We start from the raw sequence: 15197 nt of genomic DNA, 5'->3' as shown, positions 1-15197 counted from the left end.
GACATATACTAGATATTGCAAAAAAGGGAAACCATGGGAAAACAATAGGGATACAGGTGGACTCATTTCAACAATGAGATGTACAAGTCGTTATGTCGAAAAATGAACTTTACAACTTTGGGGGGGAGCAGGGAGGATTGGGTGGGGGACAGGGGGAGGATGGGAAGGGATGGGAAGGGGAAACAAAGGAGCAGGCTACAATGCTTGATAAGAAATGTACTCATTATCTTGCCCATGTAATTGTAACCCATCTGTACAGTATTTTCACAATAAAAAATAATAAAAAATACTTAGAATTGATGCATAATTCTATTCCAGTTATCACATATACTTTTGGATTGAGTTATCTCTGTTTAAACCCAAACGGACAAAATACCCTCATAATAAACAGAAATCACATCTTTGTTTTTAGCCAACACCAAAACATCTTTTTAGCTATTCTGCATTTTGTGTGAAGAAGTTTTAACAATAGTTTTTTTTTCCTGACATGCAATTCACTTACAATATATTATCTCCTTTTATTGTGTACATTTTAGTGCTTTGGTAGTGAATAGTGCCTTCATAGGTTTTCAAAGCCCGATTTTCACAAACTTGCATTCCTTCAAATAGAAATGCTGTAAATTTTAGAACAGACATTAAAAATAGATATAAAATTCAGTTACAGGAATTTGCCCAGCATACATCCTCTATAGTGTGTGTTTTCAAAATTTGATTTTGCGGATCATTTCCAGGGTCTCACACATACTATTCAAGTTCACTGTCAATTAGCTACATTCTCTATCTCAAAATTTTTTTTAATTCTGTTTAATACATTCATAGAAGTGTTATGCCTGGATCCTATAAAATTCTCTTTCACCTTTTGAAGACTTGAAATCTTATTTGCTAAAATGATTGTAGAATTATACAAATCGATCACTATCAGAAGTATCAATTTCTCCACAAATGCATTACTATATTTTGTGTCCTCTTTTTATATTATGGACTTATTAGTGAGTTTTTATTATTTCTTAGACACTAGAGCTTATTTCATATGCTCCTCCTATTGACTATTAATTTGCATATGTTATTTAACGAAATATACTATTCAGGAAAAAAATTTATATAGAATTAGAAGATATAAAAATACTTAAGTTTCAGGGGCTGGGAACGTGGCTTAGTGGTAGAGTGATGCCTTGCATGCCTGAGGCCCTGGGTTCGATTCCTTAGCATCACATAAGCAAAAAAAAAAAAACCGGAAGTTGCTCTGTGGCTCAAGTGGTAGAGCAGTAGCCTTGAGCTGAAGAGCTGAAGGACAGCGCCCAGGCCCAGATTTCTGGCCCCACATCCGGACCCATCCCAAAAAACACTTAAGTTTCAGAATCATTGTAGCATTAACATTGTAGTATTAACAAATATATGCCCTCTATCTGTTGGATATGGTTTCGTTTCTGTTATAGTGTCCTTTGAATTATGAAAGGTTATCACTTGATATAATCCAGTTCTTGCTTCTCTTTAGCTACTAATGTTTTCCATGTCAAATTTTTAGAAACCTTTCCTAATCCGATGTCATGAATTTTTACATTTATGTTTTACAGGTTTTAACATCTCACATTTAGTTTGATAATCATTCTTTATACGGTTTGAGGTAGGCCTGGTGCCGGTGGCTCACGCCTGTAATCCTAGCTACTGAGGAGGCTGAGATCTGAGGATGGTGGTTTAAAGCTATCCTGGGCAGGAAAGTCCATGAGACTCTTATCTCCAATAAACCTCTAGAAAACTGGAAGTTTTGCTGTTGCTCAAGAGGTAGAGTGCTCACCTTGAGCTGAAGAGCACATGGACAACTCCCAAGCCCAGAGTTCAAACCCCATGACCGACATACATACACACAAACAAAGGATTGAGGTAATATTCTAAGATCATTCTTTAAATCTAGAGAGGCAATAGTGCCAATACAACCATTTAAGATTCTATTTTTATTTCATAAAGTCTCATAGCATCCTTTCCAAAATCTGTCGAACAGAAAACTAAGAATTTATTTTTGAAAAATCTGTTAACTTCTTCTATGCGTCTGTTCTTATAATAGAACTAGGTTATCTTCACTAAACATGGTAATAAGATTCAAAGCTTGTATGAAGGCTCAAGCTACACCATTTTACAAGATTGTTATGAATTCCTTAAATTTACATACGGGATTATTGAGCAGGTGGACCAATATTCTCCAGAGATTTCTGGATGTTTGATAGTCACTCATATTTTGCACCTTGTGAAAACACAAACCCCTGATATTATATATAGATAAATGTCTATAGAGATTGCTCAAAGCAACTAAAATTAATTTAGGAATGAGTTAAGATTTAGATAACATTATAGCATAATAAAGCTGAATGATAACGACTTGAGCTGTACTGCAGAAGAGAGAGAGATGGGGAAGAATGGTGGATCACATAGGAGCTGTATGTCATTGGTATTGTTTCAAAAAACAGAAAAAACTTCAGAGAAGGGAAGGAGAAAAATAAAGTGTCCTGAATCAAGTTTCTTTTTAATCCACCTGATAGTTTGGACTGAAAGTCAGATAACATGGAAAAAATAAAATAGAAAACAAAGCATTGTATAGAGCTGTTACAATGTAAAAAAGTTGTAATAGGAATATTATTCATTTCCAAAGAAATAAGAGAAAGAATAAAACTAACAATTGCTAATATGGATAGAAGATGGATCACATTTTATCATATATAATTTTGAAAAAGCATACTAGGAATGAAAATTTTAAAAAGTCATAACTTAAAACACAATTTGTATTATAAGTAGACAGTATAGTTCAGTGATAAAACTTTGGCCTAACATATGTGAAGCAATTGTGTGATCTCCCAAGCATTACAAAGAACACACAAAGCACCCACACACAAAACCCACATAAACACACACACACACATAGCACATACACACATTTGGAATATTGTTATTATCATATTAAACAGAGGAAATGATCACAAACAGTAAAAGTATTTTAATATATGAAATCATAATATTGCTCATACTATTTAAAAGTTTAGTAGAAATAAAAGTCACAAGATACTTGGATTCTTATAGATTAAGTAAATTGAAAATTAAGAAATAAAAGACATGAGAAATTTGCAAACAAGTTTTAAATAATAAATATTTTGAAGCATGTATACTTTTATTTTGATAAAAGATTGATGTTACTGGTGTTTTAACTCAAGATTTAGTATATGATATCCAGGTGCTCCATATCTTGCTAGGCATGGCTATATCTCTAATCATTTCACTCTGGAAATTTTATGATAAGGTCTCATAGTTTCCCAGTCTATCCCGAATTACAAACCCTATTTACATTTCCCACCATAGTTAGAAAATGGAAACCACACATCATTATGCCAAGCTCAGTTTTTTTAAATTGAAGTATAAATATTTCAAAAAGTGACCATGTAATGCAGCCTTTTTTAACAAAGTATGTGCTTCTTGAAAACACAGTATTCATTACCTGAACAAATATGTTTAGAACTTTAAGAAATTAAATTTATTTGAATTCATCAACCATATAAAATTTAAGAAAATAGTTTTTAAATATTCACATGTTAACTATTTTGAAAGCAAAAAATATATCTCTGAATAATTTACATGTGTTAAAATTATACAAAACTAAATTAACTAATCCTATAACTCTGAAAAAAGAATTACCCTAAAGAAACAAAAGAAAATAATTAAGTTCAAAATTTAGAAAATAAAATGAAGTGTACTCTTTAGTTGACTTAAATAACTGTAAGCCCTCTGTATATCAATTTTATAATAAAAAATGCATGAAGAAAGAAAAGTACCCATTGGTCAATATCGACAGGAAAAGCATCAGTAGTTTTTTTATTGAGTGTGCAAAAAAATCAATGGAAGGGATAAATATTTTCCTTCCATAATAAATGTACTCATTACTTTATTTAGGTAACTTTATCCCCTCTGTAAATTACCTTTACAATAAAATTAAATTGAAATTAAAAATAAACTAAATAATATAACAATTAAGAATTCATAGAGAGCTAGGAAGTTGGCTCAGTGGTAGAACTCTTGCTTTGCATGTTTGAGGCCCTGAGTTCAATTCCTCAGCATCACATAAACAGAAAAAAAAACTGGAAGTGGCGCTGTGGATCAAGTGGTCGAGTGCTAGTCTTGAACTAGCCTTGAGGAACAGCGCCCAAGCCCAGAATTCAGGTCCCACGATCCGACACCCCCCCCGCCAAAAAAAAAAAACAGAATTACTAGAAACCATTGGCTTAAAACTTTTTAAAAAACTGCCCTAAGTACCCAAGTAATATAATTTGATGATACTATTTAAATACTTCAACTTCAGCAGAGAAGCCAAAAGTTTAAAAACTGTTACAAAGTAAATTAATAAATCTGAATATATTACTATTAATAATAATCATAAGATGAATTTATAGTGGTAGTCAAATAGGTAAGAAATGAGGCAATTTGCCATTTGTTGGATTTAATATGTGAGAAAGAATTTTCTAGGTTTCTTAAAATATATAATCAGTTTAATGAAGAAATTATTCTGTCACATCATATGATAATTAGATGAAGCTGATATTAGAGCAAACAGCAGATTGTACTAAGTTTTTGCATGTTAAAGTATATGCTTATTTTGGTTGTGGGAAATTATGTTCAACTTGGGTATTGTTTTTGTAGAGTGGTGTCATAACCGTGGTTAATTTTAGGATAGGGGTTCCCTTTCAAAAGAACATGCATCTGATCTGACTTTTTAGCCTTCCCATTATCAAGGGCATAAGAGTTGCACACCAAATTGTCTTGCTTCCTAACTTGGCTGGCCTGGATTCGGCAGCCCTTCCAATCTTAACCTGTAGATAGTGCAGGATGGTGGAAATGATCCAATGCACCCAACTATAGATTGAGAAGGAAGTCCACTAAACTTTTGGCCTGGGTTCTGTTCTCAAGCCTCCTCAGTAGTTAAGAGTTCAGAAGGGAGCCCCTGGTGCCAAGCAATAAGAATATTTCTTAAAGCAACTAGACATATATATGACTTAGGCATGTGAACACCTCAGGACAAGAATAAAAAAGCAGTGAAGTATAGAGGACAGGCCCAATTTTAACTAGCTACTTGGAGGCTGAGTAAGCTTAGCTAGCTACTCTGGAGGCTGAGATATGAAGACCACTATTCAATGTGAGTCCAATCATGAAAATACATGCGATTATCTCCAAAAAACCAGAAGTGGAACAATGGCTCAAGTGGTAAACCACTATCCTTGGACACAGAAGCTTAGGGATGATGAATGAATAAATGAGCACTTGCACATGTGCATGCGTGTATACATGTGCATGTACACACACACACACACACACACACACACGAGTATTTCAATGCGAAGTTCTTTTTTTACCTTGCTGTACCCTATTTCCCTGTATTAGTTTACAAACTAACAAAATCAGCTAAGCACCTATTAACTTAGAACTCATCATGTTTCTCTAAAGTCAACTCTCTTTTTAGAAGCATGCTTTTATTTGACCCATATGTAAACTATTCAGGAGTTTGATTCTTCTCCCTCAATTCTGTAGAATTAGATGATTGTTTAGCTTCCCCCTAGCAATACAATTTTGTTAAATCTTGCATCAAGCAACGTATTTCTTTCACTAGAACGCAAGCCTCTGTCAAACAATTAATAATAGGTTTTTCTTCTCTTTGCTTGCATCTGTAGTTTTCTTATCTTCATAGATTTCATGATGATCTGTCTGTGCATGGCAAAGACTGCTGTGAAAATAAAAAAAACCCGTCGCAGAACTTATCATTTATGTGCCATCCATAGATATGAAGATGTTTAAATATTACTGAAATTGCTTTGTAATAAATCATGTTCACCTTGACTATCATGAAAAAGAAGAATTGGTTTCTCAGCACTTTAAGTAAGAACTTGATTGAAAGAAACAAAAGGACACGTGAGGAACAACTCAACACATACATTCAAATGAAACAGCACAACCCAAGAAAACAAATTAATTCAGTAGTCAAGAACCTGCAGGAAATGCAAAGACTTAAAAAAAACATCAGCTATCACAAAATTATGAAAATCCTGACTACATGGGAGTCTACTCTTGAGAGGATAGAGGTTAAAGCCCAGACTGGACAGAAAAATCAGTACACAATGCCATGCACCTGTTATTCTAAATTCCAGGAAGAATAACATAACATGGACTGAGCCCAAGGTCATACACAAGGATCTGAAAAATAATCAGGATAAGTTAGCGCTGGGGACATGACAAAGTGGTAAGAACATCCATTTAGGGGGCACAAGACACTCAATTCAAACTCTAATATTTGGGTATTAAAGTAAAAAGCTATGATTTTAAATAATTGGAATAATTGTAAGATTTGAATATTTGAGTAGAAAAATGCATGAGAGAGATAGAATGAACCCATGTTCCAATGCTTTTAACTTAAGTGAAAATATTTTATGGTACTTCAGACAAAATAGAGTTACCTTGCAAATGATCATGGTTGTGCATTTGGGTGATGGAAATACTTTAATTACACAGGTGTAAATTAAATAGATTTTATTTGGGTAGATTGTACTTCTTAAACTAAGAACCTGGATGATGTCCCTGAGATTTTTCTCTCAAGGCTACCACTCTACTATTTGAACCACAGTTCCAATTCTGATTTTCTGTTGGTTGTTTGGTGATAAGAGGCTCCTGGACATTCTTGCCCAGGATGGCTTCAAACTATGATTGTAAGATCTCAGCCTCCCGAGTAACCAGGATGCCAGGCATGAGCCATCGATAGTTTTAATAATTTAGTAAATTGTACAGTTACTGAAATTATACATTATCATTATAACCTGCATAATATATGTGTGTATGTATATATCAATGAAATACGGATAGAAATATTTTAACATATTTTTGTATCTACAGTACATTCATGAAATCATCCATTGTAAAATAAAATGGAAAAAAGTTAATAAGGAGCAAAACAAAGGAAATTATCACATGTTTCTTGTTGTTGAATGGAATATGAATTCAAGAATCAGGTTGGGAAAATCATCTCTACGTTAACAAAATGGATAAGAGCTATTAATTCCAATCCATCTATTTGCCCATGTTGTGCAACCTCAAACAAGGGTGTCAAAACCAAACCACACTTTTTGCCTTTGCTTTTAACTCACCTGATATAATTTACGGGTTAGATGAAGTAATCAAATAAAGATTAAAATAATATTATGTGAGGCTATGAATTAGAGCTGAACATGATTATAAATATGATAATAACTAATTAAGTTGCATATTTCTTACGTTTACTCTGTCATGTCCCTCATTCCCACATTAGGAAAGTACATAGAAGGTTCTCACTAAATTATATGTACAATTATGAAAAAAATGTTTTGAAAGAATATGGGCACAGTGGTGTTTTAGCTTATTGAGACCTGTAGGGGTAAGTGTAGGGGTAAGTGTGTTTTTGAGGACTTGCAATACATTGTGATGAAGATGAAGGGAAGGATGTTCTTATTCTGGAAAACTGGATAGAGTATTGCTCCCACAAAGGAAGTGATGAATTATTCCATAGCGTAACAGTAAAATCACTTTCAAAATCATGTTCACTGCTGCACTATTAACTGTAGCCAAGTTACGGAAACAGCCCAGATGCCCTTTGGCAGAGTGATGATTAGAGAAAGTGTGGCACATATACACAATTGGATTGAACCCATCCATTTTGAAGACTGTTACATTATTTGCAACAAAATGGATAGATCTAAAAATATATTAATGGAACTAAGTCAGAGCCATATTTGGAAGCTAGAAATTTATACAAGTTTACACAAAATTATTAACCAAAGCATGCTATTTGCAGAGGAGTATTTCAAAGGTGTAATTTCTTATAAAATTGAACTTTACTTCAACAAAATGAATACCAGGAAACTATCACTTGGAATATGTGAGTGGAAGTCCAAAGGAAGGAATAAAGAGAAATATGGAGGAAGAGAGTGAAGGTGTAATATTCAATGCAGATAGTATGAAACTAGAAAAAATTGAAGTGGGGTGAGGTTTGGAAGGGTGTGGAAAAGTTATATAAAGAACCGTTTTTCTTAAAAAAAACTGATATGTTGAATGAAAATTCCTTTGTACAAGTATTTAAGATAATAAGAATATAATTAAAAACAATGGAGACATCTTATCTTAAATTCTATTTCCATCTCTTTTAAAAAATAAATTTATTTGCTCTATAATTTGATGAGAGGGATGGATTTTGTGGCTAGCTAGATCATTGCACATCTGTCTCTTTCTTCTTCTCTCCCTTTCATTGTTCTCATAGGTAATATGATTGCTCCATAATTATCCTAATTTATTTTGCTTTTATATTTTTGGTTGCATCATTTCACTTTCTGCTCTGCCATATCCCAATCCATTTACATAGAAGACATTATTTCCTGTTTTCTCATTCTTAGAATAAGCTGCACAAGAAGACAACACTGGTCCTCATTTTCAGTCTCTACCTTTAAATATGGAGGAAAATCTTTCCTCTGCTCTCTACCAATTCCCTACTCTCCAGTTAGAATAATTTAGAATAGTAAAAATGAAAAAAGAGAAAATAAATAATAGTGAATAATAATAAAGCCATAGAATGAACGAAGAATGGAACAAGGGGCAAGTACAGCTAGAATACTTAATATACACATGTGAGAAAGGAAGTGGTAAATCGGAAATAAATCTTGTAGACGGGGTTGGTTGAGAATGATAGAAGGAGTGACTCTGATCCCGGAACATTGGACAATTAGATGGACATATTTGTAACACACTTTCACAACTTTTTGAAATTCAGTGAAAAAACACAACAAAAAACAAAAACACACAAAAATCACAACCAAACAGAAATCTCTATAGAGTACGATTATGACCTCTTAAAATTTTAAATAGTTAATGAAGGACAATCTTGGGAAAAGCATACAAAGCTGTTCGAAGTGAGCAATTTGGGGTAGAGGAGAATTTTTAACAGATTTAAATAGATTGTTTAAGGTTATAAATCACCTACATCTGCTCCAAATATTTTCTTCTGCGAGTTCTCTTGGTCTGAACTGGATATTCCAGTCCTGAGCCACACTTGATAGCTTGTGAAGATAGAATGGAAGAAACAAGATCAAGAACCCATTACTCCATTGGAGAGGAAACAGTCTTCTACGTTTTCTCTCATTTCTATTGACTACTTTTATTCATAAGTTTAAGTCAAGTGATTTGAATTAAATATTTCCTTCTTTGTTCTGGCAAAGTAATTGGTCAAAATAATTCACTAAATATTATTAGCCATTTTTTTCTATCATGCTGTTTTCTTGTCCAAGCGAGTCCATTAAACTTCCCCCTTGCATTTGGTTGCCACGGAAACCCAGCATCAATGTTAATGAGGACAATCACTAATGCAAAACTTTGTCTCCAAAATACCAGTCCAAGAAGCTGTGATTACAAATATTTAGCTATACATTTTTCTTTTTTCTTTTACTTTGAAAGTCTTCTTGTGTCTAAAGTGCCCTCAAAAATAAGTACTCTGCCAATTTTTGGATCAATCACTTACAACCTCAAAGATATTTTGCTAACAAGATGCTTAGAGGAAACCGAAGAATACTGCACTTTTATCTTCTCTCTTAAGAATCTCCTTAGATACCATATCAGGAACAGTGAAGTTATTCTTTGCAAAATTATTTCAATAGATTATTTTTTCTCTTCATCTTGCATTTGCTCAACAAGATCTATGGAGAAGAATAGAGTGGAATCACCCATCCTATGGATGACTGTCTTTTACAAAAGGACAATGCTCCTATGTCCTATTTCTCTGTCCTCCTCTTAGCTATTGCCTGATTTCCAACTAATCACAGATTCTTAGCTTCAAGTCTAATGAAGGTGAAGGACTATAAGGCCTCCCCCATTGCTACATTGTAGGGCTAGATCTCCAGCAGGATGTAAGTGTGAACGACGCACTCAAGGAACACACGTTGGGAGAACAGGCTTAAGCAGGTCTGGTTTATTTCTGCACAAGGGTTGGGATTTTATAGCCCCAGCTTTCCCAACCTCCTGAGTCCTTCCCAGCCAATTACTTAGCAGGGAGTTGATGATGGGCGCTGCTTGGTGACAGGCACTGATTGGTCCCCCGGGGGCATGTAGGGAGCACGGACAGCTCATGGCTGGAAAGCTAGGCACACGTGCCTGTGGGTCACGTCTCTATGAGCAGGAAGTGTGCTTCAACTGCTACTCTAGCTGACTCAACCAGATCTGACCGACTCTACCCACAAATTTTCCCTTTTCTTTTAAAAGGACCGTCATTATGGTGATCCGTCATTGGAGGCATTTTTGCCGGGAGTGCAAGCATTTAATAATTCCTAGGAGAGTAAGCCCTACAAGGGCACGGCCTCCCCAGATGACCAGAGAGGATGGCGAAAACCATTGTTGTAACTTTTTAAGCACATCTTCTAAAAAGGAGACAGAGGGAATAAGCTGAATGGTGGTCTGGTTTAGGTGGGTAACATCATGCAGCAGGTTTTGGTTGAAGTTTAAGTACTTAAGGGACTTAGGGCCTTTGATGTAGTTACTAAGTTCAGTGAAATTGGGTACGGGAGTGGAAAGCTGACAGACAGAATTAGTCATAGCATTACATAGTCCTCCTTGTTGTAATCAAAGAAACGTAATCTGTTCTTTGAGCAAGTCTATTTGTTGTTGGAGCACAATGAGGCATCCCTTAAGATGATTGGCAACTTGTAAATGTTATAATTCTATGGATGACAGTTGAGGGATGAGCTGGTTTATCTGTTGCATGGTGGACACGCTTTGGGACAGCAATATAATGGCGGTGGTAGCTGAAGCCACAGTAGCGGTGATTGCCGACCCGATTGCAAGGATCAATCCTACTGCTCTTTTAGTGCACGGATGAATCAACTGAACCTGGGAAAACTGAGAGTCATTAGTAGCCAGAACAATAAATGGGGGAACACGTACCAAACCTGCAAAAGGATATGAGTCATTGGGTTGCCAGTGATTGCTGAGAGTGCAAGTAGCGGAGGAGTTGTCTCCTAGACAAAAAAAATAATGGGGCTCTAACCACTACCATTCCTGACACCGGGTCATATCCAGATCAGTTACACCGACGAATATTGGCCAGTAGGAAAGGGGACAAACCGAGGCAGGAATGTGATGATCAAACGATTGGCATGGGGGGTCCTAGGTCTCCCAATCGTCCTCCTGAAGAGTCATAAAACTCCTTTAGATTTTGAGGTTTGGGATCTTTTTCAGATTGGTGTATATAGCTGGGTCTCTACCCTTAAAAGAGTTTTAAAAGAGAAACGATGAAGATGAACCAGTGGGTGAGGCTTCAATAGCCAAGAAGCTGTGTTTAATTGGAAATCAGGAAATTGCTTAGAGGAGGACATAGAAGTAGGACACAGAAGCGTTGTCCTTTTGTAACAGACCTGTCTTCTAAGGGATGGGTGATTTACCTCTATTCTTCTCCATACATCTTGGTGAGCAAATGCAAGAACAAGAGAAAAATAATATATTGAAATAATTTTGCAAAGAAAAACTTCACTGTTCCTGATATGGTATCTAAGGAGAGTCTTAAGTGAGAAGATAAAAATGGAGTATTTTTTGGCTTCCTCTAAACATCTTGTTAGCAAAATATATCCTTGAGTTTAGAATTGATTGAAACAAAAAGTGATGGAGTACCTATTTTTCTGGGCAATTTAGACACAAGGAGACTTTCAAGGTAAAGGAAAAAAAAGTTAGCAAAGTATTTGTAATCACAGTTTCTTGGATTGGTTTTCTGGAGACAATTTTTACATTAGATTTGTCCTCATTAACATAGATGTTGTTTCATGGCAACCAAATGCAAGAGGAAAGTTTAATGGACTCACTTAGTCAATTAAACAGCATAATCAAAAAAAATGGCAAATAACTTTTAGTGAATTATTTGACCAAATACTTTGCCAGAATAAAGAAGGAAAATGTAATTCAAAATGAATTGACCTAAAAGTATGAATAAAATGTAGTGAAGAGAGATGAGAGAAAAAATAGAGGATTGTTTTCTCTACAGTGGAGTAATGGGTTCTTCATCTTGTTTCTTCCATTACATTTTTCCAAGCTATCAATTGTGGCTCAGGACTGGAGTATCAAGTTCAGACAAAGAGAACTCATAGAAGAAAGATAATATTTGCAGCAGATATAGGTGATTTATAACCTTAGATAATCTATTTAAATCTGTTCAGAATCCTCCCCTATGCCAAACTACCCTCTTTGAACATCTTTGTTTGCTTTTACTAAGACTTACCTCCATTAACTGCTTAAAATTTTTGAGAGGTCATATTCATACTCCCTACAGATTGCTGTTTGGTTGTGATTTTTATGTGTTTTTGTGTTTTTAACTGAATTTCCAAAGTTTGAGCAGGTGTCTTACAATTAAATTTGTCCAACTAATTATCCATTGCTCCTGGATCACAGTGACACCATCTATCATTCTCAACCACCCCCTTCTCCAAGATTTATTTCCGATTTACCACTTCTTTCTCAAATATGTACATTGAGTATTCTAGCTGTACTTGCCACTTGTTCCATTTTTCATTCATTCTATGTCTTTACTATTATGGCTCTCTGGTTTCAACTTCCTGATGGTCATTCTTTTAAACTTTCTGTTAATATTTGAAAGGTTTATATACATTCCATGGAGTTTCAGTCCTGCACATACTTGAACTAATGTCATCTTATATTTCCATAATTCATTCATCTGCAATAACAATTTGCAAGACTGGAGACTTGAAACACTTAGACATGATTATATTCTCATCCATTTGAAGATTAATCATTAGTCAACAAGAAAGTTTAAAAATGGCTTTGAATATATTCTTAACTACCAGTTTTTATAAATGGTTTTGTACAATGATGTGTGATTATTTTATTTTACATGGAATAAAACTTTCTACTACCTATAAGTTTTGGAAAAAGAAGAAAAGTAACATATACTACTATAGAAGAATATGATAGAAATAGAAGATAGATTTTGTCACATCTCAGATGAGTACCCATATTCAAGAATTAAAGACATATTTCTTACTGTGTTAGACAGAGGGAAAACAAAACAGCATATGATAAGGCAAGTATTTGTGACTTTTTAAAATGCCCCTTATTAAGTGATGAAATTTACTTTATTAGCTAACGTTTAGGGTTGAAATATGGGAGGCTGACCTATTTAACACATTTCTGGAAGGCACCTACTGAGCAACACAAATGGTGCGTGGTACTATTTCTAGACTTTAATGAATGGTTGAACCTGTCTGACAATAGTGCTGGGTAAATGAATCAACTCTATTATAACTTACTCCCTACACTTGAAAAACTTGTAATGTCACTAAGTGTCATCTACTTATCAAATGTTGTTTTGGTAAGTGTGATTTCAAAAAGTTTCTTTGAAAAGGAATACACTTTCAGGAGATTAAATGTAGGTTGGTTTGAGAATGACAACATTTTTATACCACAGAACCAAGTTGTACTAAAGTACCAGTGTTTTGAAGCACAAACGATCTTCTCAATTAATGTTTTGCTGAATTACATTTAACCTCTAAGTCGTTTTCCTGACCATGGTAGATCAATCACAGATCTATCCTTCCAGGAACTATTTTTTGGGCCCACTTATGCTGGACTGAAATATTACATTAGTCATTAGGGGAGGGGTATTAAAAATAATCTTGTGACACTTTCTGATCTTGTTCACTCATATGGGCTGGTCATCTGTAAATTCAGTTTGAAATACAGTAATTTCTCTCGATTTTGTGACTTCATCTTTCATTTTAAGCTGCCTTACATTACACAGTTGCTTGCTGCTAATTCTTGTTTCTCGAGGAATTGAAGCCCTGAAATATAAGAAATGAGAAATTGAGATGGATTTTCAGTTACTGTCTGCTGGCATGTTGCGTAGGCCTAGGTGAGAAGTCTTGCCCCTGTTATCTGATGATGCAGGTAACCCAGCCATAAGATATTAGGACCCATGGGTCTATAGAAGAATAATGTCTTTTAGATATCATAGTAGCACAATTGGAATATAATATGTAGGAATGCATCAGAAATATGTAGAAAAACAGTTTGGGACCAGTGAGTTAAAACAATAAATAGAGCATCAGAGTAAAATCTCTTAGAGATTAGAGGAAAACAACATTGATTTTTAAAAATGTGAATTCAGAAGACCATGAACACTTAGAAGGCATCACAAGTTTATACCGAAGACATTGCATTGATACTTTTTATATTCTAATATATATTATAAACCTAATTTTTTATATTCAAATTCTATTTATTGGAATAAATAAATATCAATTTATTTATCAAATTATCAATTGATTCTAGTAAGTTTCACTGTGTGAAATATAAATTCAGCACATATAAATATAAAATATATAACTAAATATAATATAATAAAATGGCACATGTTTTGCATTGCTCTGTTTTGGTTAGGGAATCAAAAGCAACTCTGTTTTAAAGTATTTTTCCATTATCTCTACCTCAGTGTTTGATAGAGTTAGACTTAAACCTTTAACTTTTGTAGATTTACAGACTGGAGGCAAGAGGAAACATTACAAATTTAAGGCCTAATAACAAGGAGAAACATATGGATTTCTCCTGGAACTATGAAAATATTTGGTGATAGAAAGGCAGTAGTCTAAGTTCCTGCCTGGTTGGTAGGTAGACAGGCCAGGACATTAGGTAATCATGCATATGAACAATTTTTTCACTTTCTTGGCTTTAGCTACTTTTGAAATGGTAGGGATAATAAACAATTATATTTTGATAAAAACCTTCCAGTCTGAAAAGTTCTGTCTGAAATATTCATTTTTATTTTTTTTGAGAGGAACTTTTTATTTTTTTTAATTTAATTTTATTTTATTTGTGAACATACTGTACAGAGGAGTTACAATTACATGGGCAGGATAATGCGTACATTTCTTACCAAGCATTGCAGCCTCCTCCTTTGTTTACCCTTCACATCCCTTCCCAGCCTCCCCCATATTCCCCCAATCCCAATCTTTCTCCTCCCCCCCTTCCACCCCCCCTGCACCGACGTTGTAAAGCTAGTTTTGGACATGACAACTTGTACTTCTCATTGTTGCAACAGGTCCACCTGTATCATTAAACAACTGGTTTTCCCCATCTCCTCCACAAGTTATACTGACATCAAA

Source organism: Dipodomys merriami, unplaced genomic scaffold, assembly GCF_024711535.1.
Source record: "Dipodomys merriami isolate MVZ:Mamm:240054 unplaced genomic scaffold, mDipMer1.0.p SCAF_170, whole genome shotgun sequence".
Lineage (NCBI taxonomy): Eukaryota > Metazoa > Chordata > Mammalia > Rodentia > Heteromyidae > Dipodomys > Dipodomys merriami.
The sequence above is the reverse complement of the archived record's forward strand: the minus strand, read 5'-3'. Positions refer to the sequence as shown.